Below are 24,617 nucleotides of genomic sequence, written 5' to 3' on the forward strand. Positions count from 1 at the left end.
AAGTGGGGGAAAGTGCAGTTTCTAACAACATTCATTGAATCCTCAAGAAATGATCCTTGGCTTCCTCTCCTGACAAAATGTGCTTGATATGGTGTCTTTTTGATCTTCTGATACAGGTACAAAAATTACCTTCCTCCTTATTCTTTTGATGCAATTTTAAATGCTGTTGTTCCCAACAGGAAGTTTGATGGCCTGGCTTGACAAGTTTAACAAGCTGAGCACCACTGGCCTATTTCTTTGATGATAAATGAAAAGGGAAGTAAGTGTGGAATAAGCTACAGGTGCACGATCTCCTTGGATGACCACAGTCATTCTTTGGGGTTATGAGCCTGTTTGAACCTCTCTCTGCTTGTAAACAAACTGGTGAGGTAGTAAACAAACTGCTAGTAAACAAGTTAGTAAACACCTGGTAAACTCCTGGCAAGACACAGCTAAACTCATGTAGCCTCCAAAACAAGGTATCTGCATCCAAACTGCCAATTGGGAATAATCTGCAGCCTTTGTCAACCCCCAAACCATGCACAGGCATTGTCTGGAAGAACGTCTGACAACCAGAACAAGGGCTGTGCTGGCAGCTTCATAGCACAGAGACTCCCTGTTCCAAATCTGTGTCCAGGCCTAGGCTTTGTATCATTTGGGTAAGGTGTAAATTGTGCTTTGTTCCTTAACTTTTGTTCAGTGTGACTCTTGGAGTCAAGAAGGAGGTTCAAGATGCCTCTCCCAAGCTTTCTGCTCTGGGAATGATGGTAAGGGGTGTTTCCATTTTCCATTACTGCCATGAGATGTGATTGGGCTTTTTGGTACTGTGATAGAAGGCTGACATGGCAGTGGTATCTAAAATGTTTTATAACACTGTTTTTCTAGTCACCCTTTCCTGCAGCTTATGTCAGCCATACTTTTTAAAATTTTATCTGAAGTTCTTCAATCACACATAAAAATTAGAGTATGGCAATTATATTGGCCTGGTTTAAAAAATCTTACAATACTGTGGCTTGGAATGCTTCCTTTTTCCAGGCTTCATAGAAAAGGCATTTTTGGTATCAAGTAAGCCCCTTTCACTGTCTCCAGGAAATCATATCTTGGCCAAATAATAAACTCTGACTAATTTCAATTTGAACATCCTCAGTAGAAGCTTGTTCTCTTGGCAGCTGAATTCCTGGCTGTGACATCTGCAGTGTCATCCCTCCGGCTTCTCCCTGCCAGTTCATCTGCCTCTGTGCAGCTCCATGCTGAAACCCAGGGCTGGCACCTGCTCTTCTGGAGCATGGAGCACTACAGGGTACAGAGTGGGGAGCAGGGCCAGCAGGAGTGAAAGCTGGACACTTGGACTTAATATTATAGGGAGGAAGGAGCTGTGTGGAAGGTGAGTAAGCAGAGACAAAGCAGAACCAGCATCCATACAGATTTTTATGTCTGTTCTTTCTCATCCAATACTGAAACAATCCAAGCCTTTCTTGAGCCTCCATGTTTATTTGTTGGCAAGTATCTGTATTATCTGGTGATGAAGGATGTATGCTACATCCCTCAAATTTGTTGATTGAGTTTTTACCTCATGCAACTGGTCCCTACGGATGATAACAGACATCTACTGCTACCAATTACTTATTAGCACATGAGGTAGAGATCTGTATTTCAGACCTAATAGGTTTCAGTTCCATTTGGAGGTCACTAGGGTTTCATATAATATCATTTCATTTCGACTAACATGGGAAGTGACTTGGTAATTCTGGTAAATGACTAGCTACTTAAAGTAAGTAAGCTGTCCAGCTGGAAATTTTAACAACTGACATTTTACTTGAGACAAAACAGAAAAAAAGTTACTGCGTTTTTGTGGTAGAACATTAAAACAAATGTCCTTCTAATTTTTCTCAGTGAGTTATGGCCTCAAAGAGTTAACATGAAGAAAATAGGGTGATCAAAGATTTCATGGAAGGATGACTTTGATCTCATAGATTGTATAAGGCAGGACTTAATCCAAAATTAACATGCTGTATGGATTAATTAAAGGAAACAAATGTGAGAAAGCTTGTTCTACTCTTGAACAGCTCATTTAGCTTGTCTTAAATGCAAATTGTCAATGAGGCTCCTGTCATGAAGATAAATCTCATTAAAAATACATCACTTGTTCACAGACATAGAAACCAAGGAAAGAGTGTGCTCCTACCACATGAAATTGATGTTACTCATCTGCAGAGTGAAGGGTGATATGGGTTTCAAAATGCAGACACTCTTGCTTTTGTCTGGGTTTACTTTTTCTGAAAGATCTTTCTATTTCCCTCAGTGGTCTATCAGAGTCCTTAATGAACATGGCATGAAGAGTAAGAAGAGCTTGAAACCCTCATTCCCTCTTTACTAGTGGACTCATATTGCCAAAGGTTATATGTCCTCAGGCTACAACTTCCTCAAGATTTTCTATAACTTTCCATTGAATAGAAATTCAGATAAAATGAAACTGTGAAAGCAAATACTATTTGAAACTGCATAAAAATATAAAAAAATATATTGGGCTTATAAATCATGACATCATATTATTATTATTCTCTTGGAGCAGTTTATGGAGCAGTAAAGCTAGAATGCTGTACAGAGATGAAAGTCAATATCTATCTCCATCCCTATACCAACATTAGTAGGAAATATTACCAGACATTGCAAGCTAGGAAAGAAATAAGAAGAATATTAACAAGAGCCTTTTTTCCATATTATAGTCCCATATTAAAAACCAAGCAAGTATGTAGTCCTTCTTTGTATACTTACAGAACTTCTTCTCTACAGAGCAATAAAGAGGCAGAGATTCCTGAATGTTTGGTTGGATGAGGCCTGACAATTGCAACATCAGGGATACCTGGAGAGGCAGTGATCTCCCCTCCACTGTAAGGTGAGAATCTCTACAGCTACACATTTGTATGGGAAGCAGGCATAGAAAGAATTCTAATGTTTTCATTGTTTATTAAAATGTATGTGTGAAGGTCACAGCAAAGCTTTTGTTTCATATTTATGGTCCCAAAGGCTTTATCCATTCATTCTGCATATGCTTTTCAGGTTGAGGTCACAGCTTGGTCACCTCAGCGAACCTCAGGTCAGGCCCCTGATCAGGAAGAGAGTAAGATACGAAGCAGGCTGTTTAGCACATTAAATTCTATTCGGTGTCTAGTACGGCCAGGAGGTGGCAGGGCAAGTCTGATTTACCACATCTGAGTGGCAGACTCTGGGTATTTTCCAATCTTGACGCTGTGGAAACATGGTGAGTTCCTGCAGTTCTCCCATTTGCACCGTTTAGTGGCAACTGCCTGCACACCATTCACAGCATTTGCAAGGTTATAAAGAGGCTTCCAGCAAGCTTGCAGGGCTCTCTAGGAAATGATGGCTGGTATTGTTTTTCCTTTTTTTTTTTTTTTTTTTTTTTTCTCTTTTTTAATTATAATTTTGCACTGCTGACTCAACTCTGTTGTTTACTGGCAGTTTGGTCAACACATCCTTTCAGAGTCAAGAATGAGTCTTCCTTGTGCACACATCCTTGCAAGCAAATGACACTGACCTTGCCCACAACAGCACAGAGTGACAAAAGCACATCATTCAAGCAAAGGCCTGACAAGTCATGACACAGAAATATATAATACATAATTCTGCACAATTGTTAATACAGCTGCCTCTCCTTTCTCTTCTTGTTACTCCTTCACATGGTAAGTGACCCACATGATAAGCAGAGAGAAACCGTTTGAGACGGCAGAGCAGATGAACAGGAGAAAAAGCTAATAGAGAGTGACAAACTGGCCAATATCAGCTGGGGTACTTTTTCTATCAATTTCAGCTGCAGTCAGCTCTGGGTTGGGTCAGCAGATGATGGGGGTTACTGAGGGAAAAAAAACAGACATTGCACCAAAGTGCTGCCAATAATTTGGTAATCTAAACTGTATCTGATTGTAAATTACTCTATTAAAAAAGAAATAGGCTTCAGCAAAACCTGCCTTTTTCTTAAGAGCTGGTGCTGGGTAGTAAAAACCCCCAAGGTTTATTAACAGAAAGCAAGCCCAAAATCTCTGTGTGTTAGGTTTAATGGGCTGCAGCAGCCCCAGGATAAATACTGGTACCTTCACAAAAGAAGGCATTTACTGTCTTCTGCCTCTTGTGCAGATTTTTTGTATGTCTGTGTCCCTGGGGCAGCTGTGAGAGGAGAGATAGAAGGAAGGATAAGAAGAAAAGATAGTAAAAATTTTCTTAGGTTTGATCACCTCTGAGAAAACATAGGACCAGTTTTGGTCTTGCTGTTTTAAGGGACTCAAAAGCCTGATGGGTGGCAATGGAGATAGAGAGAAGAAGCTCCTTCAGTTAGGACTGCAAGAGAAATTGATGATGCAGAGGTTTTCGTGCACAGGATTGGATACAAAGTCAATAGAACCATGCATGAGAGAAACAGGCAGTGAGGAGAGGTGAACAGCGGATTCTTTGCACTGAAAGTACTGGAGTTACTATGCTCTAAAGTCTGCATTCAATGCTGGCTTCAAAGCAGCAATATACGATAGAATCTGACCCTAAATGGATGTAGTTGTCAGAATCAACAATAGGAAGCAGAGATAGAAGGAGATTTGATATCTTCTCTACAATCCTGCCTCTGGTAATAGAACTCAGAACTCCCTCAGAGGAGGGAGGGAAACTGTATTTCTTCCAATGCCTCTGCTAACAGCTCTGTTGTTTTTTAAATTCTAAGAAAGGACCAACTATATAGCTGGGAAGAAATCACACAAAAACCCCCAGTACTGCTATTCTCCAGGGGTTTCCCCTGACCTTCTAACTGTTTTAGCCAAGTACAGATAAGATCTATGCCCTGAACACTAATGCAGACAGTGTCCCCAGACAGACAGACTCAGATCTGGACAGAACTGCTTCAATAAGAGAAAAGGTCACCTACCATGGCCTATGTGGCCCCTGCTAATACCAGATGAAGAGATGGCCTCTGGAAGACCAACTTACGGCCACAGGCAACTGAAATGAGAGCAATTAGCACCAGTAGACAGACAGAATGTGGTGATCCTTGTAACTTCCAATTTCTCCTCACCAGGCTGGAGTTGAACAGGCATCTGCTACTGAAAAGCTAAATATCCTGTGGTTCCTTCTCTGAGTATTGTAAACAGCTCTGTGCATGTTACTGCAAGCCCTTTCACATCAAACCTGGGGCTGTGGCTGCTGTGCATTGCTTTAAGCATCCACGTCCAAATTTCACATTTAAAACAATGATGTTTGGATCAGAAATGCTGTTTTGATCATCCTCTTTTTTTAGTTGCTCTGGCCTTGAGGATGATGCCTTAGAATAGCTGAAATATTTAAAAACTCTGCCAAGCGCTGTGCTGACAAAACAGCGATTTGTATGTGCTCTGTACTTCTGGCTAATCTCAGCACAGAGTTCAGATGCTGAATGAATCTTCTTTTCTCTCATCATTCAGTGTATTAACTCAAGGTCATGCTCCATTGACACTTGCAAACAGCACCCGCCTCTGTCAGTCACAGCCACACTCAGAAGGAGTCTGAAAGGAATTAACTCTGTCTAATAAACATCCCTGCCTTGCACACAGACTCTCAGGGATGGGAGTGATAGCAAACTGGGACTGATGGCAAACTCTTGGAGGAGGGAGTAAGGTTTAGCCTACAGAAATGGAAATGCTCCCACTTGGAATGGTATCACAAATGCATAATATCACAGATATTTCACTTAGGGTTTGTTTTCAGGCATCTACAAAATTCAGTAATCATGGCAAAACCAGCTGCCTTTGTTGTCTGCGGTTACAGTTAAAAGACACCAAATGACACTTTGCAGCCCTGTGATCCAAAGCACAGTGCCCTGAATCACTTCAGGAGAAAGAAGCAGTGACAGGATTTAGTTCAAAGCTGTAAGAAAATGGAGAGAGCAGAACAACAATACCAGAAGTTAAAGAACTTTATTTCTTAAAGGAAAATTAATTCAGCAGCAATAAATAAAGGTGCTGCTCACAAGAAAAAACTCATATTGCCGATATGCAACATCACGTAAATGTGAAGTTAGGAGATGTGAGAACATTTGTGCAACTGTTATCTAAGGGCAGATCAATTCTTCTCCTTTCCTGTTTTTTTCTTTCCCATTTCATTCCAGAAGCTTCAGGAGACTTCTTCCTCTGGTGCCAAAAGAACTATTTTGGGAGTGGGAGCAATCATTTATTTTCTCATCCCAGACTCACCAGATACTTCACTGAAAGTTTGATAAGGCCTTACTGTGTATGTATTGTAGGAAAAAATTGTTTGTATTTTGTGCTCCAACAAGAAAGTGAGGCTGTGGGAAGCGCTACTGAAGATCCCCAGAGGCAATAGTCCAACCTAGGATAGGAACTCAGTACTTCTACCTTTTGTACTCTTCTCCCTAGATAATGATTTCTCACAAATGAGAAAATCTGTCCAGGGCAAAAAGGTTAGGAGTATTCTATCCCAAAGAAGAACACTTGGATACTCTGGTTTGTTTTGCCTCCCTTTATGCCAGAATATGTTTACTAGGGTGGTTGGAAGGAAGTGACCAACTCTTCTGTCTTATTAATGTTATTTATTTGTTGATAAGACTATCAAGAACTGTCTTAGAAAAATATTAAAGCTGAGTCATATATCAATAAAAACACACAAATTCACTCTGGCAGCTGCAATAGTGAATTTAGCTTACTTTTGCTGTGCCTCAGCAGCATGGCATATGGTTCTATGGTGATTTCATTTCATTTCAGACTTTCTTTTTGACATAAGATGAAGTCTAATAACATCTCAAATGGAGTTACAGGAAGAGCAAAGGCAACTCTTTTTATTATAAACAAGGAACTCTGTGCATCTTCCTGCCACATGTAAAGGCACCTATGACTCTTGCTAGAGAAGTGAACAGCTGTTCTAAACATCTAAATTCGATCTGTGCAAAGACCTCTGCATCTCTAATGTGCACAGGCAAGCAAGCAGTGGCTGAAGCAGAGGTTGTGTGTAGATCTCCTCCTGACACTGTTTTGATCAAAAGCTCAGGGTGTGAAAAACACTGATGCTGCCTCAATTCTCCTATTTATCAGCAAGATACAGCCTATGATTGATAACTATGAGATTCCAAAGTGAAAAGTGACATGTTAAGCAGGTGATAGGATATTTGCTGACTGAAATCACAAGTTAAAAGATTATCTTTTCCTTTTGACAAAATATTCCAATTTCTGTGGCTACAGACAGCAAAAAGAATGGTGATTTTTAGCAGCCAGAATGCAAACTATTAAATGGCACAGTATTCCTATGGATCCTGAAAATTGAGATGTTGATTATTTCAGTAAGAGCACAATACTGACTCTCTGACTATGATTAAGTTGCTATTGCTCAGTTGAAGTGTTGTTCACAGTAATCTGGGTCTTGCTCATGCTGACTCACATCTCCTGCGTTCTCAGCGGAGATTTGTGTTTGTTACCATTCTGGCCTCCAAGGTACTGAGCCTCCTGTATCTTGATGAGTGTGGGAGGCCTGGGATCAAACATCAGGGAGCAGGAGCAGTTACTGCTAAAGTTTCCTGATGTGAAGATGTCAGACAATGCCCAGGTTTTGGGATCCAGCATGGATTTTTCCTCTTGAGGGGAGCAATAGCAATGGGAGGAAGCCAGAATGTGAGTCAGAAAGGTACAACACTGTACTTAGAAAAGGATGGCCTTTTCAGTTAGTTTTGTTGTTTTATTTAACTGCTCTGCATCCTATTTTATATAATCACAGGGAACCAACCAGGCTTTGACCATCAAGGATAACAGAAAGTGATCACCTGTGGAAGTGGTGTAAGCAGGTTTTAACAAGACAGTGCGATGGGTGACTCCACAACCTCCGTGGGCAGCATGTCCAATGCTTAATCCCCCTTTCAGTGGAAGAATTCTTCCTGGTATCCACAGGGAACCTCTCCTGGTACAACTTGAGGCCATTTCCACCATTTGCATGGGAGAAGAAACTGACACCCACCTGGCTACAACCTCCTTTCAGGTGGTTGTAAAGAGTGATAAGGTCATCCCGGAGTCTCCTTTATTCCAGGCTAAACACTCCCAGCTCCCTCAGCTGCTCCTCTTTAGACTTGTGCTCCAGACCCTTCCCCAGCTCCACTTGCCCTTCTCTGGAATCTCTCCAGAACCTCAATGTCTTTCTTGTTGTGAAGGGCCCAGACCTTAACACAGGATTTGAAGTGTGGCCTCATCAGTGCCAAGTAGAGAGGGACAACCACTGCCCTGGTCCTGATGGCCACATTCTTGCTGATACCGGCCAGGATGCCATTGGCCTTCTTGACCACCTGGGCACACGCTGGCTTATGTTCAGTGCTGTCAACCAGCACCCCCAAGCCCTTTTCTGCTAGGCAGTTTTTCAGCCACTCTGCCCCCAGCCTGTTGCACTGAACAGGGTTGTTGTGACTGAAATACTGAAGTATGACAAGTGGAGCCAGACAAAGAGACGTCAGTTTGCAGGAGGTGAAATAAAAAAATGTGACACCAGAGCACAGAAGATTAAACAAGTCATTAAGAGTATGTAAGAGTGATGTGCAAGGGATGATGGGTTTTTCTACCATTCTGCATGCCTCTTACTGCAACTGAACAACACTGGCCCTGAGTTACAATATTTCATAGGATGTGGAAAATTCTAATCCTGAGTCCTCTGGCCTCATTATTGTCTCTGTTGTAAGGGCCCCATCTGCACCTCATCAAAGTCCTCATAAATTTCTGGATAGGTTTGGGATAGATGACTAGATTATTGCTCTAATTTATCCACATATACTATCAGTAGTTACCTACTTGTTCTTTTAATTAGGCTAAAATTTGCCAAAACATATGAAAAATTGCTTGTTCCATTGAAAACAGCTGAGAGCTCACAGCCCATTCTTCAACTTTTGCATAAATATTTTTATTGTATATTTTTATATTCTGCATTAAAAGTGTGTCACTGGGGACATGTGCTGGTTGTGAATGCTGCACTTCCCACCAGCACCTGCTTCTTGAGCAGGCTAAATGTGGAAACATATTGTAATAGCTGAGCTGTGCAGACAGTTTATTCTCTGTTCTGCAGCAGACTTGGTAAAGCAGGAAAATTTGTATCTGTCTGAGTTGACCCAGAGGGAAATCTGACCAAGAGGCTTCAGCTTTGAACTGAATTCAGTTGTGTGTTGCAGGGAGACCTCGTTTGTTTTAGCTTCTGAAAAGTAAGTGTGACTGAATTTAGCCTTGAAAGATCCCACTGCGATGAAAAATAAAAGGATTTATATTGGAAAATGTCAAAATCAAAACTAGCAATTTCCTCCTTACTCTTTTCTCTTTTTTTTTTCCCCCTTTTTGCCAGTCATAAATGATTGTCCCAAATGCATTCAGGCTTCCCTGATGGCCTGGGTTATGCTATGGCATTGCATTCTTCTGTAAATCAGCTCCTCATCCCAGGTTTGTGGCTTGGCTATTGAGGATGGCCCTAGAGCAGTACAGCATGGGCTGGAGGGAGAGGAATAAGCCTGGTAGCAGTGGGATAAAACTGCTTAGAAACCCTCAGCTATGGACTGTCTTTTTGACCTGCTGGTCCAGCAAGCAGGTTTGTCTAATTAAATAGGAAGAAAAAGGTGAATTAATTGGACTTAAATTCTTGGATGATGAAATTGACCTAAACTTCCAAATGCTTGTGCAACAGCTCTCCTTCTGTGCATGATAGACAAAGAAATGCCATATTCTCCCAATTCCAAAATCCTTGCAGTGTTCCAGTTGTGTTTATCCCGACAGCCCATGCTGTCAGCATGCTTAGGTATTGCTGCCACTAATCCTTTCTAGCCCAGCAAAAAGGCACTGCATATTTGAAGTCTATCTCTCTGAAAGCTGCCTCAGCCAGAGGCTGCGTGTGTTTGCCAGCTGATCGAAGATCCGCCGAGGCAGCCCTTGATCGAGCCAGCATCTCCTCTCAGGATACTCTCAATGAAGAAACTTTTCTGTGAGGGACAAGGTTTGAATAAACCTTGCAATAAGGAGTGCAAAAGGAGGCTAAATTTCCTCTCTTTTCATCACACACTTATTTATTTTTGGATTGTACTGAGGTTATCATATTAAAAACAGGCATAACCTAGAATATGCTGGAAGGAAGCAGCTTTGTTGGAAACAAGTTGATTTCCATCTGGGATCTTTCAGAAGTGGTCTGTTTTCCCCACTTCTTTTGAACTGGCCAATTAAACACACTGACCACTCATGAATTTTTCACAGATTTTTTTTATCCTTACCCATCTTAGAAGGAATTTTTTTGTAAACAAAGCTAAAGCAAAATTTCTGTGAATTGGAGGAAGTCTCATTTGCAAAGTCAAATTAGTGAAGAATATAAGACCAATATGAAATGCTTTTATGTAAAAATAATACCTGATGGTTATTTTGGTGAACTATGGCTATTTGAATTGATAATTGTAATCTGTGGTGAGATTCTCCTCTAGGCCAAATGTACAGTCAGTATCACATGCCCAGCAGGGCCTTTGAGAGACACTGCAGACTGAAACCTCTTCCTCCACAGAGATGGTATGGGATAGCCTCACACTGTTCCTTTTATCCAGTTCACAGCAAAATTCCTCATTGGAGGGGTAAAGTTCATTCTTAGTGGTCTGTAGAGTGAGAGCAAATTTTGTTAGTGATATTCTGGACAAACAATACCTTGAATGGATTGAAAACCACCACTTCACATATTGCTCAATTTATCACAACTCTAAGACTATAACAAAGACATTACATCATGACCCATGTAGCTCTATGTTCATTACCCACATAGCCATGGGGCAGATTCTTTCATCTGCCAGATCTGGCATCTTTCATTGTCAGATTGTTCTTTTGTTGGGAGAGAGGCCAGGATTGCTTTAGTTCTGATGTTGTATGTTCACAGAAAAATGTATGTTGAATTCTAAATTAAAAAAAAAAATAATAGGAAAAAAGCATAGGTATTTTAATGCCTGCATCACAGTCCCAAACAGCAACAGATATCATAGAACTACAGCATATCAAGATGGACGTTCTTATCAAAAGCAAAATTGACCAATTAAGCAACCAAGAACATTTTTTTGAAAGTGCTCAGACCTTTCAAGTTCTTCAGCAAGAACTGCCCATCTGAACTCACTATTTGTGACAGTCCCCTGTGACATCTGGGTGTGGCTTTGGCAATAACCTCTAGAAATGATACAATGCTTGGGCACTTCAGAGAGCAGCAGCAGACAGAAGGCACTGTGGCAGAACAGAAACATTTGGGAAATGCTCCCATCACTACCCATGGTTTCATGTCTCTGCAGAACCCTTCTGTCGTACGTGAGCTGAAAACATACTTCAAACATACATCAGCACCTTTCCATTCATTAAGGTATTTATGTAGGGGTAGGATCTGCACTTGAGTCTACCTTGAGGGTGTAATTGTGTGTTGCTAATGTAATGGCTAGAGCTGGTGATCCAAACGGCAGCATATGAAAGGTCAATGTGCAGAATGCAAGGTTGTGCAGAGCAATTGGAGGAAGAATGGAGTCTGATTTAACAGAGGAAGAAGGAAGAGGGAGGGCAAGGGCAGTGAATGAGAGAGTGATAAGATGACTTCTAAAAATGGGCCCTGCAGAGGTGAAAACAAAAGCATTAACTCCATCAGTTATGTGTCTTTCAAGACAATGAATGTCTTGAAAGGAAAGATTATAGATAAAGGAAGAAAGACACAAAACCCAGGAACAGAGCTGGCCATTTAAATGATGTGCATGCAGATTTCAGAGGAGCTGTTTCCACATACATAATCATCATCATCATCATTGTATTCATTATGTGGATGTCCTCATGGATGCTCTTAAAACATCATAGGCAATGGTATGCCTTAAAAGGCAAGTCACAGTATAATATTGTGATCTTATATACCCTAGTGAATGTCCAAAAGTGCTTTCTACCAAGTCTGCGTGGCACAAATGAAAGCAAAACTTAACTCCTACATTTGTGTCATGTTTGCCACTGTACTTTGCATTTTCTCATGTGCCATCTGACAAATCCATGTGAATCTCAATTCTCCTGACAATCAGAAAATGTCAGAACCTAGTGCATTATTACAGGGATTTCTTTATTTCCCACATATTAAAAATAGTATCATAACTTAAAAAAAAATCATCAGCTTAATCACATGGGCCCATGAGAAACTAATGAGATTCAACAAGTCCAAGTGCAAGATGCTGCACTTCAGGTTAGGGGCAATCCCAGACATGAGGACAGACAGTGAGAAGAACTCTTTGAGAGCAGCCTGCAGAGAAGGACTTGGGGGCTCTTGTAGATGAAAAGCTGGACATGAGTCAGCAGTGTGTACTCCCAATCCAGAAAGCCAGACTCATCCTGGAAGGTGATTCTGCTCATGTGACCCCACTGGGAGTGCTGCATCAAGGCCTGGAGTCCTCAACACAAGATGTGAACCTGCAGGAATTGGTCCAGAGGAGGGCCAGGAAGATGGTTGGAGAGCTGGATCACTTCTTCTATGAGGACAAGCTGAGAGAGTTGACATTGTTCAGTCTGGAAAAAAACAGGCTCCAGGGAAGCCTCACTGTGGCCTTCCCCTGCTTAAAGGGGCCTTATAAAAAAGTGAGTGAGAAACTTTTTATATGGGCAGATACTGATAGGACATGGGGGAACAGTTTTAAACTAAAGGAGGAGAGATTTAGATTAGATGTTAGGAAGAAATTGTTTACTGTGAGCATGGTGAGATACTGGTCCAGGTTTCTCAGAGAAGCTGTGGATGCCCCATCCCTAGAAGTGTTCAAGGCCAGGTTGAATGGGGCTTTTAGCAACATGGTCTAGTGGTTTGTATCCCTGCTTATGGCAGGGAAGTAGGAACTGGGTGATCTTTAAGGTCTCTTCCAACGCAGGCCATTATATGACTCTATGATTAATTTTCTAGTGATCACTTTTGTGCTTCTATCACTGGTTTGAGGTGCTGTCATTCACATTAATGTACAATGGCTTGGACATGCTTATAAGGTTTATTTCAGTTTCTGATTAAATATTTCAGTTGGCACATAGCTCTTATCCCCATAGTCCTTGGATGAGTACATCACTTGTTTAGGGCCAACTCCACTGGAATTAAGAATTCAAATCTCATTAAAATTATGCAACCAAAAAACCAAAAAAGGATAATTTATTTTCTTTGTTGGTTGTTCCCTTGCTTTTCTGCAGATGTAAAAACTCAAATTTGAAAAAGAAAAACTATCCAACAGCATTAACCTGATACAACAACAGCTGTTATAATATACAGTCACAAGTCTGTGTGTTGTGTACTCCAAATTGACTTGAGTTCTGTATCCTTGCAATGAAACAAAGGAATGCTGTGGGTCCATAACAGTGATAATACCATAACCAAGGAATAGGCAAGAAAAAGAGAAATACAACTTTGACACTCTCTCCTTGTGAATGACACTCCTAAACATGTTGATTTCCAGTTACAAATGGCCTGAAAACGAGGTTACCACATTCGTTTATGTCAGATGAAGATCTGGTCTAGTGTATTATCAGGCATTTCATTGTTGCCAGACCCTGCCATGGGCTCAGAAGGGCTGGCAGGAGGTGTTTTCATGGGCATGGAGTTTTCTGAAGTACTCTGAGTTTCCTCAGGTCACAGTTTTAAGTGCTGCTGCATAAACTTGTATCTCAGGAGGGAGACAATCGGCAGCAATTACATGGAAATCAAGGTAGAGACGTCAAGCTAAATTCTTGGCATGCCTTGATCAAATGGAAGTAGTTCTCAGAAAGCCCTATTCCCTTCACAGCTCCATTGTTGTGGTAGGGAATTTGATCTTGGAAGAGACTGTTGCTACAGTGATTTCTAATGAGGGTTCCAGGAAATATGGGCTGCGGATGTGTTCAGAGGGATCACAGGCCACCTTGGGGATTCATCACCTGGGAGGATGGACCAGTCTGTCCTCTCAGAGCCAGAGACATGATGCTCATGACAGTCTATTTATTTTATTTTCTTCATGTGCCTCAGCTGATGGTCAGCCTTACTGAAGTCTCTGTTCCAAACACTCAGCCAGAGTGCACAGCTGTCAATTCTATTACAAAGTTACCTTTTTACTTGTAAGAACAATTTCTGACCAAAAATGTGTGTGGCTTGGGTCCATTAAGAAATCCAGTTAACCCTCCTCACTCTTAAGTATCTGACAGATGAAATTGGCAGAATAGAGAGCTCAACTGGGCCCTCCTTACAGCCCCTCATTTTCCAGGGGGATGCTACTTGCATGCACCAAGATTGTTTTTAAGGATCAGAGGAAGCACAAAAAGTATTTTTCAAAACAAACAAACGAAACAAATTCTGACTGGTCTCTTTATCCTTTATCTGGAAGCCACTTCTTTTAAGGGAATCTCATCCAAAAGAGAATAATCATAGCTGTGACACTGAGAGCAAAACAACAAGCAATTTCCTGTACTTTTGTCTTTCTCATTTTCCACAAGTGCAAATAGCTTCAGTTACTTCCTCAAAGTTTGATGAATTCCACAGTGGGGCCAGTGATTAACTGCAAGAGAAATTTTCACTTTGCCCCTTGAACTTCTGCTTTTTTGGTAACCACTGAGCCATTCCACAGCAGCACTGAATGTCAGACCTAACTAATCACCTGGATGGAAACACAGGGGAAAGAAAGAGGTGGTGGCAGGAACAGCCCAGCCAAAACACTGCAGATGAAAGACTTCCCATGTGGCCCTTGAGTGTTGTGTGTTGGGAACGAGTTGAGTCATGCTCTGAACACCAGAGCATGAGTAAGACAGCTCAGCCCCCTCTGAAGCTTGGTTTTATTGATTGGCTGACATCAGTTCCTGTTGCCAGCCAAGCTCCCCTGAGCTGAGTCTCTGTGACTTCCTTTACACTGGCCCTCTCTGCCAAAATAGGTATTCTCACCCACCTTCAGCCAGGGCCAGCCAGAGCCACAGTGACTCAACAGACCAGAGAAAGGGGCATGCAGGAGTTCTGCTTCACCATCTCATACAGCATTGCCATAATATGGAAATAAAGACTGACTTCAGGAGCAGTGGAGGAAGAGGAAAGGAAGGTTTTATGTGAGCTGTTTCCAGTTTTCATGCTGAACTCGTACTGTTGGTTGAGGGCCTTTATCTGAGAGGCCTGGTGCTGACTGGTAAACTTGAGAATGACCATGACATAAAACACCTTTAAAAGGTTTTCAAAGGAGGTGGATTTCTGATGAAGTACCTGGGATATTGGGCAGTGGGTACCCTGACACTCACAGCATGTTGCAGGTTGGCCCAAAGTGTGGCTTTCCTATCAAGCCCTGAGTGCTGCTGCTCTGCACCAGGTGGATCTCCCATTCAGATGAAAAGCACCCAGTCCACTCTACTTATGGAAACCACATCTTCAAAGCATGCTGGCAGAGGGAATCCTTGGCTCATTTGCTAATGTTCCTGTTAAGAAGGTGACTGTTTTTCATCAGAGAGTTAGCATTTCTTCAGTCAGTGTAGAAAGAAGACCACCTACCTAGTCCATACTGATTTACACTGCTCTACATGACATCTTTGTCAACAAACTCCACTGGGAAAGAATAGCAAATGGAGCATGTTCAGTCAGTAGTTTGGAATAAGAGTGAGAAACGTCCGCAAGACTCACAAACCAAAGAGAGGGCAGTGTTTCCTGAATAGTTTATTCCCTTGGGTTTATTTACTGCAAGCAAATGTAAAGTGAGGGAAAGGTGATGAGGCCAAATAGACAGGGGTCTACTGAGTGCCAGGGGGATGACAACAGGTGCTGCAGGCACTCTTCCAGCTTGCTTGACAGCTCTGGGGCCCTAACAGGGGGACCCGGGAGTAAAAACAGCATTGTTACAGACCATGAAAACTTACCCATCCATACCACCAGCGTATGGAAATTCTCTCCTCCTTGATCTAGATGTGAATCCTTTCTTAACAGCTCACGTAGCCACTGACCTTTTTGCTGGCACTGTTGGGCAGCAGTTGCTTGACTGGATGATAGGCTTGTGAGGCAGGAGTTTGGTCAAGGATCTCTTTGCCACTCTGTCCCCTTTGCCAACCCCCTAAGTTTAAAAGTTTCTCTAAATGAGAAACTGAGGAGCAGATAATGACAGTGCTACCTCTAAACCTCCCCATCCCATTCCCTTCTGTATGGGTTTACTGAATGGGTGAGGAAAATGCAGATGCACTGGTGATTTTCCTTGACCTAATGATGCTCTAGGAACTGCTGCAAGCCTTCAGACTTCCCTGAGCTGTTTGGAGTATGAGGACAACAGAAAAATGGTACAAGATCTCACCCACAGCTCTCTCTCTGCGACGCTTTCATTACCTCCATGCAAAACCTGTATGCCAAGACCTGGGCTAGAACTTTACACAGAACACCCTTTAGAGGTACAGTACATGATCAGATCAGTACATGCATCAGTATATGATGCAGATTTCTTCAAAAGATATTTTATTGCACCACTATCAGTTGCCTGGCACAGTAAGAAAATTAGGTAAATATTCACCTGCCCTGGAACACTGCTTATTTAAACACAGTTTCAACTGAATAGAAAGTTCTTCACTTCTTGGCCAAATTATTCTGCAGAGTCACTTGCTCTGCAGCTGCTGCATCCTCCTGCTCTTACATGGCAGCATTTCAGCAGTATTTGGAAGGGAAGCATCTGCCTGTCACAGCATTACGCCAAGCTTTGGGATTCTCCCAAGTGGCACTCATTATATCCGTGTACAGGGATATTATTAGCGTATTTTCATCCAGCAACAGTCAATGTCAGATTGCTTCATGATGAGTTCAACAGGCATCAACATTGCAAAAAAACACCAGACAAATGTCTTTTTACTTGACCTCTTTCATGCAGTCATAGATCATTTGCGTGTTTAACATCTCTCAAAACCTCGATGCATGTGTGCTTACAAAACAGATATCTTTTCACTCCTTATTTTCCTCCTTCAAGTGCCATGAGAAATTATTTAAGGAAGTTTTAATGAAATGCATCTGTCACTTATGAAGATAAATAGCCATAGTATGGCTTTCCATTACTGGAAATGGCAGAATTAAATTAGAAAATTACAATCCTCAGCATCTTCCCTGACTTGTTTCTGCATAATGTGTTAGAAAATATGCCCACATAGGCAGAATGCTGCAATTCCAATGGAGCATGTCTTAAAACAAGACCCCTTTTTATGGTTGTTTTGTTAGTTTACATTAAGGAATTTTCTCCCATGGATGAATTTTGGTCCTGTTTCAGGGCAAGGAAGCCAAATTAGTAAAGGGAACCTAACTAGAGTGGCAAATAGATAAAAGTTTCCCTCTCTTCCAAAATCTAAGTTCTGGAATGGTTCTATATTTGCTCCCAAGCCAAATGGGAAGACTACAGTAGAGCATATTATCCAGACTGTATAGTTCCTCATTTCCCATTTAAAAGGCATCTCCATTACATGAAATAAAATTAGTGTAACCATTAAAATCCTTGGGGCAACACTTTGGACAGTAGGAATAAATATTGTAGTCTGAGTCTTGATAGATAAAAATATGGCTATTAAAGGAGACATTTTAATGGACAGTGGGATGGTGTGTCTCTTAGAGTGGAATGGCCACCTCTTAGACCCTCATTAGCAAGCTGGTCTTTTTGTCCTCAGAAGAAGGTTGTTGGTAATTGGTTTTGTCTTTTTAAGTGAAGAGTTAGACTTCTTAGAGTTTAGCCCAGTTAGAGTGAGCCAGAATATGATTTGTAGCTTTTAGCCCTGCCAGTCCTGGATGGAAAGAGGTAGCAATTGAAATAAGCACATAATGGGACACCTCTCCTGTTTCTCATCTGTGCTTCCAACTGGTAATGAAGGATGCTTGCAGAATACTGGTGTCCCTCAGCCCTCACACCCACTCCACACCAGCAGAGTATGCTCCTATTTCCCTGCTCCATTGGCCTCTGACTCACCCAGTACCCTTCCACTCATCCTCCTGGTGTTTCACTCTTTCTGTTTTCAGGGCATGTGAATTTTGCATTTTTTGTGGCACCGAAGATGGCTTCAGCAGAGGCAGGAGTAATTTGTCCTTGCCCACTACACAAACTCAAATTTCTTTCTAGGTACATTCCTAATGAGCCCTCTTCCCTAAGTTCTTGAATAAATACTGTAACTACTGTGCTTTTATTCCAAGCTGGTCACCAATGCTGCAGTGCCCTCACCAGCTGGCATGTGGCTGTTCTGCTGCCATCCCCACTGAGCCCAGTGCTGCCTGTGCATGTCAGGAGTGTTCAGCCAGGAATCCTGCAGAAATGAGGCAGCACTGCCTTGCATCAGGTCTTGGGGGTAGCCAAATGCAGTTGAAAAAGTGTGAGCAGAGAATGTGAGAGCAGAGAACATCCTTGTAACTAATGAATTATATAATATCATGTCTTATCATATCACAGAATGGTTTGGATGACCAGGTTAAAAAGGGAGAGAGGGAATTTCCCTATCCTACACTAAAAATTATGCTTATTTATTTCCAAATGAAATTACTGTAATTTTTGCTGTCCCTGGTTATTTCAACCTGCTAAATACCTGAAACATTGCAATGATTCCTGTGAGGAAAGGCAGTGTGGTTGTGTGTGTGTGTGTGTGTCTGTCTGTCTGTCTGTGCATTACTGAAAGTCTCAATATATTAAATACATTCTGGGCAATCCCAGGGCTCTCTGAGAGTAGGAGGGAAGCAGATAAAACATATGGGGCACAAAGATGGGCTTGTTGCGAGATGAGAGCATTTAAAGCCCCAGCTGCTTTCCTTTCAGCCTCATCTTAATTGAACTGCTCAGATAATAGTAAACCTGCATGAAATAAATGCTGGTTATCCCAGCTTTGACCTTCAGTAATCCTGCAGGAGTGTGGATAGGGAGGCACAACACTTTGCTGTCTCCCTGACTATGTAAAGGAAGAAATATTCAGATTTGAATACCCAGATGAAGAGGAATGGCATAACTGACAAGTATAAACAGCACCAAGGTCACAGAGAAACAGCATAAGCAGTGGTTGGTGTGGCAAGTGTCCGTTCTCCAGCAGGGATCACTATTTGGTTCTTGCAGATGGGAACACACCCCTGTAATACTCCCAGTTAGTGGTGGGATTTTGTTTGAGCATTTACATCCCAAGGTTAGCATGTCTTGGTGGCTTATCCTAGGAAGCTTTGAAATCTGATTACCTCCAAGTTACTTGACACTGCTCTGCATGTTATTAATAATCCCACATTGACCAAACTCTTATAAAAATCCAGCCTTATTATTTAGCTCTTTGACTTTCTCTGTAGCATATTCTACAGATTCACTGCATCCGGTGCAGAGAAGCCTTTTTTTTTTTCCCCTATATGTAATGCCATGTAGTTTTATCAAGTTTTGCTTTTCTCTGCCCCTTCATGCTATCTAACCAAAGATGGGATGAGCAACTTCTCCTCTATGCCTCCTGTCATCCAGAATAGGCTTGTCACTATTTTTCTGCTTTGGTGGCTTGCCATCTCATTCCAAGTCTCAGCTGAAAACTCCTCCCATCTCCCTTACTTCTATCTTCCTGCTCTTATTTATCTCAGAAGCCACATTAGTGCTTTCTGTGAAGTGGTTGAGAGATGGACTTTGCATGATGGACAGAATTCAAAGACTTAATCCTTTAACCTTTACTTACTAAGACATGTGCCTGTAGTTGAGACAATGGGGTTAGAAGAATCTTCAGGATCAAGGCTATCTGCAGACCAAGTGGACTTTCTCCTTGGATACATAGAGGAAAGAGTAAAGATTTTATTTAGAGCATTCCCAAATATAATTGCTAACATCAACTCCAACTCTCGTAGGCCTCATGGGCTACAGGGATACTGCACCAGAGTATGCTACCCCAGCATGATCTGGGAGCCAGCTGGCCCTGTATAATTAGCAGGTCAGGAAGATAAATGACCAGTGATGAGCTGTAGGAGGCCACAGACAGGTTGTAGGATGGAAATGGTCTTTCATGCCAGATCCTGACACAGGTCAGGTTAGACGGAAGGAGAGGCTGGCAGTAGTACCCAGAATAGGCTGAATGGTCAAGAGTTTTTTCAGAGGGAGAGGCAGGACTGAGTTCTGTCTAGGCTGATTTTAAAACTCTGCCTTGCAAAAAGCTTCAGTATGATGGTATTGGGCTGGAAAATGAGGCTGGCAGCCTTACAAAAATGCTGGCAAGTAAGGAAAGGAAAATGCTATGGAAAACTGACCTTGAAGTGTGGATGTGGGCTTCCTTTGCACTTCAGACTTCACAGGTGATCTTGGAGGGGAAATGCCTGGTTGACTATTGATGACGCAGAGTGGTTACTGCCTTGAAAAAATGCTGACTCTTTCCATGTCTCACCATGCTGAAAACCTTCAGGATTTTGGTTCAGGTTGGATGCAAGGAACTGGAAACAGCACCACACAATGTGACATGCTGCTCTTTGGCCATAAGGCAAAGAGGATAAAATGAATGCTGGGCAAGAAGCATTTTTGTAGCAACAGCAACATCACTTTATCATCCTTTGTGTTTCAAAGTGTCAAGATTCACAGGAGGACCTGTATCCTGATTACTCAGCCTGAGCACTGTGAAATGACTGCTTGGTCTTACTCCACCAGCCTGACACAGAACACTTTTCATGCCCTATCAGGAGTCTTAGACTGTCATCAAAGTTTTTCAGCTGCAGCCATCATCTAGGATAAGCAGAAAGCAATAGATTGACTTTATCAATAATATTTTGCATATAATAATATTCAGGATATGTTAGATTAAATTCTCAGGTGGTCTTTGGTGGTGCACAGCTCCTGAGTAAAAACTAAACTAGAGAAAATTACCCATTGACATTAGATCAGTAGAAACTCAGGCATGTGGACAATTATATCATCAAAGCCACCTGGAAGCTTTTAATACCTTGAAAAATGAGTGTGCATCTACCTCTGCTTCCTCCTGATACTTCGGGGCAAAGAAGGGGAAAAAGCTCATGTCATGGTTTAACCCCAGCAGGCAGCTGAGCACCACACAGCTGCTCACTCACTCCACCTGTCCCCCACAGGGTGGGGAATTGGAAAAAAATATGTAAACCTTGTAAGTTAGGAGCAGTTTAATAATTGAAACAAAAATCTTCATAATAATCAAACATACTAAAAACCATAATAATAACAAATAGTAATAATAATTGTAAAATTGCCACCAACAATAACAACAATAATAATAATAATGGAAAGGAGAAGCAGAGAGAGATCAAACCCAGGAGAAACAAGTGATGCCCAACAAAATTGCTCACCACCGCCTGACCTATGCCCAGATCATCCCCTGGCAGCAATTAGTCCCTCCTGGTCAACTTCCCCCAGTTTATACACTGAGCATGACATTCAGTGTTATGGAATATCCCTGTGGCCAGTTTTTGTCAGCTGTCCCGGCTCTTCTCCCTCCCAGCTTCTTGTTCTCCTCACTGGCAGAGCACAGGAAACTGTAAACTCCTTGATTTTTAGAGTTAGCCTTCCTAGCAACAACTAAAACATTGGTGTTATCAACATTGCCCTCATCCTAAATCCAAAACAGCACTCATAAGCTACGAAGCAGAAAATTAACTCTATCCCAGCCAAAATCAGTACAGCCTTAGAATCAAAATTATGTATGAAGTTGAAAAAATTCTTTCTGTCCCTGGCAGGTAATCAGTAGAAGCTCCAGAGCATGGAATAAATTTTATGTAAACATATAATGTAGCAACGCCTTTTTTTTTCAAACCCACTTGGTGTTTCAAGGACTCATATCACAAGTTTAAATTGAAGTTTCTGCCCATCACTACTCTATTTGAAAGGCTATTCCAGTATGTCATTCTTCTGATGGTTGGAAACCTTCCCCAATTTCCAGTCTAAATTTATTCATGACCAATTTATATCCATTTGATCACATTCCAGCATTATCCTTTAGGTTAAATAATCCTCCTCCCTCCCCAGTATTTACTCCTTGATATATCTATACAGAGTCCTTTTCTCCCATCTCCGGTCTTGTTTCACTAGGCCAAGCAAGCCAAGTTATTTTTTTCTCTTTTTGTAAGATAGATCTTCTGTTGTTGAGGAAAGAACTCTTTCTCTTCACCCCTGCTACCTTAGATTCTCTGCTTGCAACAGAGGTGGCAGGAACTGTGGTATCAGAAACGAGGCCTTACCAGCGCTGTGGGTGGTGTTTCCCTGTGTCCACCAACAAAGCCCGGCCTGATGCAACTGAGATTCAGACTGGCTTTTCACCACCACTGTGCCTCACTCCCAGCGCCCTGTCATCTGGCACTGGGATAGAAGCACAGCTTTTCAACATTGGCAACGTGCTATTTCTGTGCAATTTGCTTGGATGTCAAAGGATATGTGTATTAGGAAGATGAAAGTTGCACTTTCTTCCATGGCAAATTTGTTCTTTTTTGCAGAACTGTTCCCAACTGAAACATTCTAAGGAAAATTCTTAGAGTGGAAATTTCCGTTCTCCCTTTAGATGAATACAACGTGCTCTTAAATTGGAAGCCTAACTCCTAGGAGGACCTAGTAAGCAAGCACAAAGAGACAAGGCTATTTTGGACCTTGCTTTGGAGAAATGTGGGATTTTCTGACTTGTTTCATTTTAATTAAAGTAACTTTAGAGAAAGATGAAAAACAAAGACTTGTAAGTCTGAAGTGAATGGAAATAAAACAGTCTCAGAAGCCCTAATCTCCAAGGGTCTTGTCTCAGCTTCAGGAGGCAGCTGAGCTTGCTCTGCACCTCTCTGGATTAGAGACTGAGAAAAGCAAGTGCAGAATGCAACAGAAGCTTAAATTGCTTTAAAACAAGCAAATATGATAGCAAAGTGTGTGATGATTTGTTGGGGATAGTAAGAGAAATAACTGTAGGGAAGCAGGTTTCCTTCTGTTGCTGTTGTTTGGGGGTTTTCGGTTGGTTTTTGTTGTTAATATGATAAAGCAATCAGGAAGGGATGCACTGAAATGGTGCAATTCAACATGTAATTAAAATAGAGTTATTTCTTGTTTCAACTGGATTTTCTTGTTTTCTTGCTTGGATGCCTACCCAAGCATTCAGTAGAGTTTGGCTGAATACTGAATGTGGTTAAGAAATGTCCAAGAAGTTCCCAGCACTTCTAATAAACTGTGTGAGCATTCTGCATGGCCAGACTTCGCACTGACCTGTGAAAATAAACTTTTTCACACTGGTTGTACTCAAGTTTGATGCATAGATGACATAGAATTTGACCTCTTCTTCGTGCTAAATGTTTGGAAAAGAGGGAGCAGATCTTGTTCTTCAAGAGGCTGGAGAGCAGCTGTCAGTTCATGGTTGGACACTTTTCTGTTTGAATATTACACTTCTTGAAAAATGCAGATTTAGGTCAGTCAAAATCTGATTATGAACCGATGTTAATAAGTGATTTGTTAGCAACAGACATTTCTGACTGAAGTTTAAAATTATTTGTTTGCTGTTTCCCCGAAGAGGATGTTTCACTAAAATATTTACACTTACGTTTTGATATAGAAGGACAAAGAAAACCAACCTAAAAACAATGTGACATTTTATTTGGTTGAAATCGAGGAGATGGAAGAGGGAATAAGGGAGTACTTCATACTGGAAAACTGTTCTCGTTGGTTTACCTGTTTGTTTCAGGTCTGAATAAATCAAAACACTTTTTGATGTTTTGGTTTGGCCAGTGCTCTTTATCCTCAGGGCTGTCAGTCAGTCTCAGAGGACCTGCAGAACAATCTCCTGGGATCACACTTATCTGTGCCCAAAGCTGGAATCTGAGGGATTCTGGGGAAGCCACAACTTTCTTTTTAATCGACCTGGATGCATTTTTCTGACATCAGTTTTTTCACCCTTTGAATCCAGCTAAGCCTTTCACATCTTTGCGAAGTATGATACAAGTTAGTACTTGCAACAGTATCTCAACTGTATGCCAGATATACAACAGCGATCTCAGCTCATTTTCAAGGCAAATAATTAAGATTCAGTAAGAATAAATGACTGACCCATTGTTACTTTAACAATTCATTTGTGAAGTGGAAATGATTAATTGGAACCTCTTGTCTTCCTTTCACCCAGCCAGAATGATTCTATCACAATGTAGGGAATAGACCATAAACAAACCTCTCCACCAGAAATCTGTAATCTTTTGTTGATGGCTTGCTTGGCAGGCTCTGTGGATACTCTGGGATGTCTTCCAAGCAGGGCCCAAAGAAATTAATTGTATCCTAACCTGTTTTGAAATATAGGTCAGCCTTTCATGGCTTTGCTAAAGCAAAGGCAACCTTAATCATCTAAGACAGTAAAACCTGGAAAAGGTGGAGGTTTTCAGACTCTCCCATTGAGGATCTTCCAGGACAAACAAACATTCTGACTGCCCTGAAGATAGCCTTACAGTAAAAAGGAAAGGGGAAAGGGGAAAGGGGAAAGGGGAGGGAAGGGGAGGGAAGGGGAGGGAAGGGGAGGGAAGGGGAGGGAAGGGGAGGGAAGGGGAGGGAAGGGGAGGGGAGGGAAGGGGAGGGAAGGGAAGGGGAGGGAAGGGAAGGGGAGGGAAGGGGAGGGAAGGGGAGGGAAGGGGAGGGAAGGGGAGGGAAGGGAAGGGGAGGGAAGGGGAGGGGAGGGGAGGGGAGGGGAGGGGAGGGGAGGGGA

This window comes from Vidua chalybeata, chromosome 3, assembly GCF_026979565.1.
Source record: "Vidua chalybeata isolate OUT-0048 chromosome 3, bVidCha1 merged haplotype, whole genome shotgun sequence".
Lineage (NCBI taxonomy): Eukaryota > Metazoa > Chordata > Aves > Passeriformes > Viduidae > Vidua > Vidua chalybeata.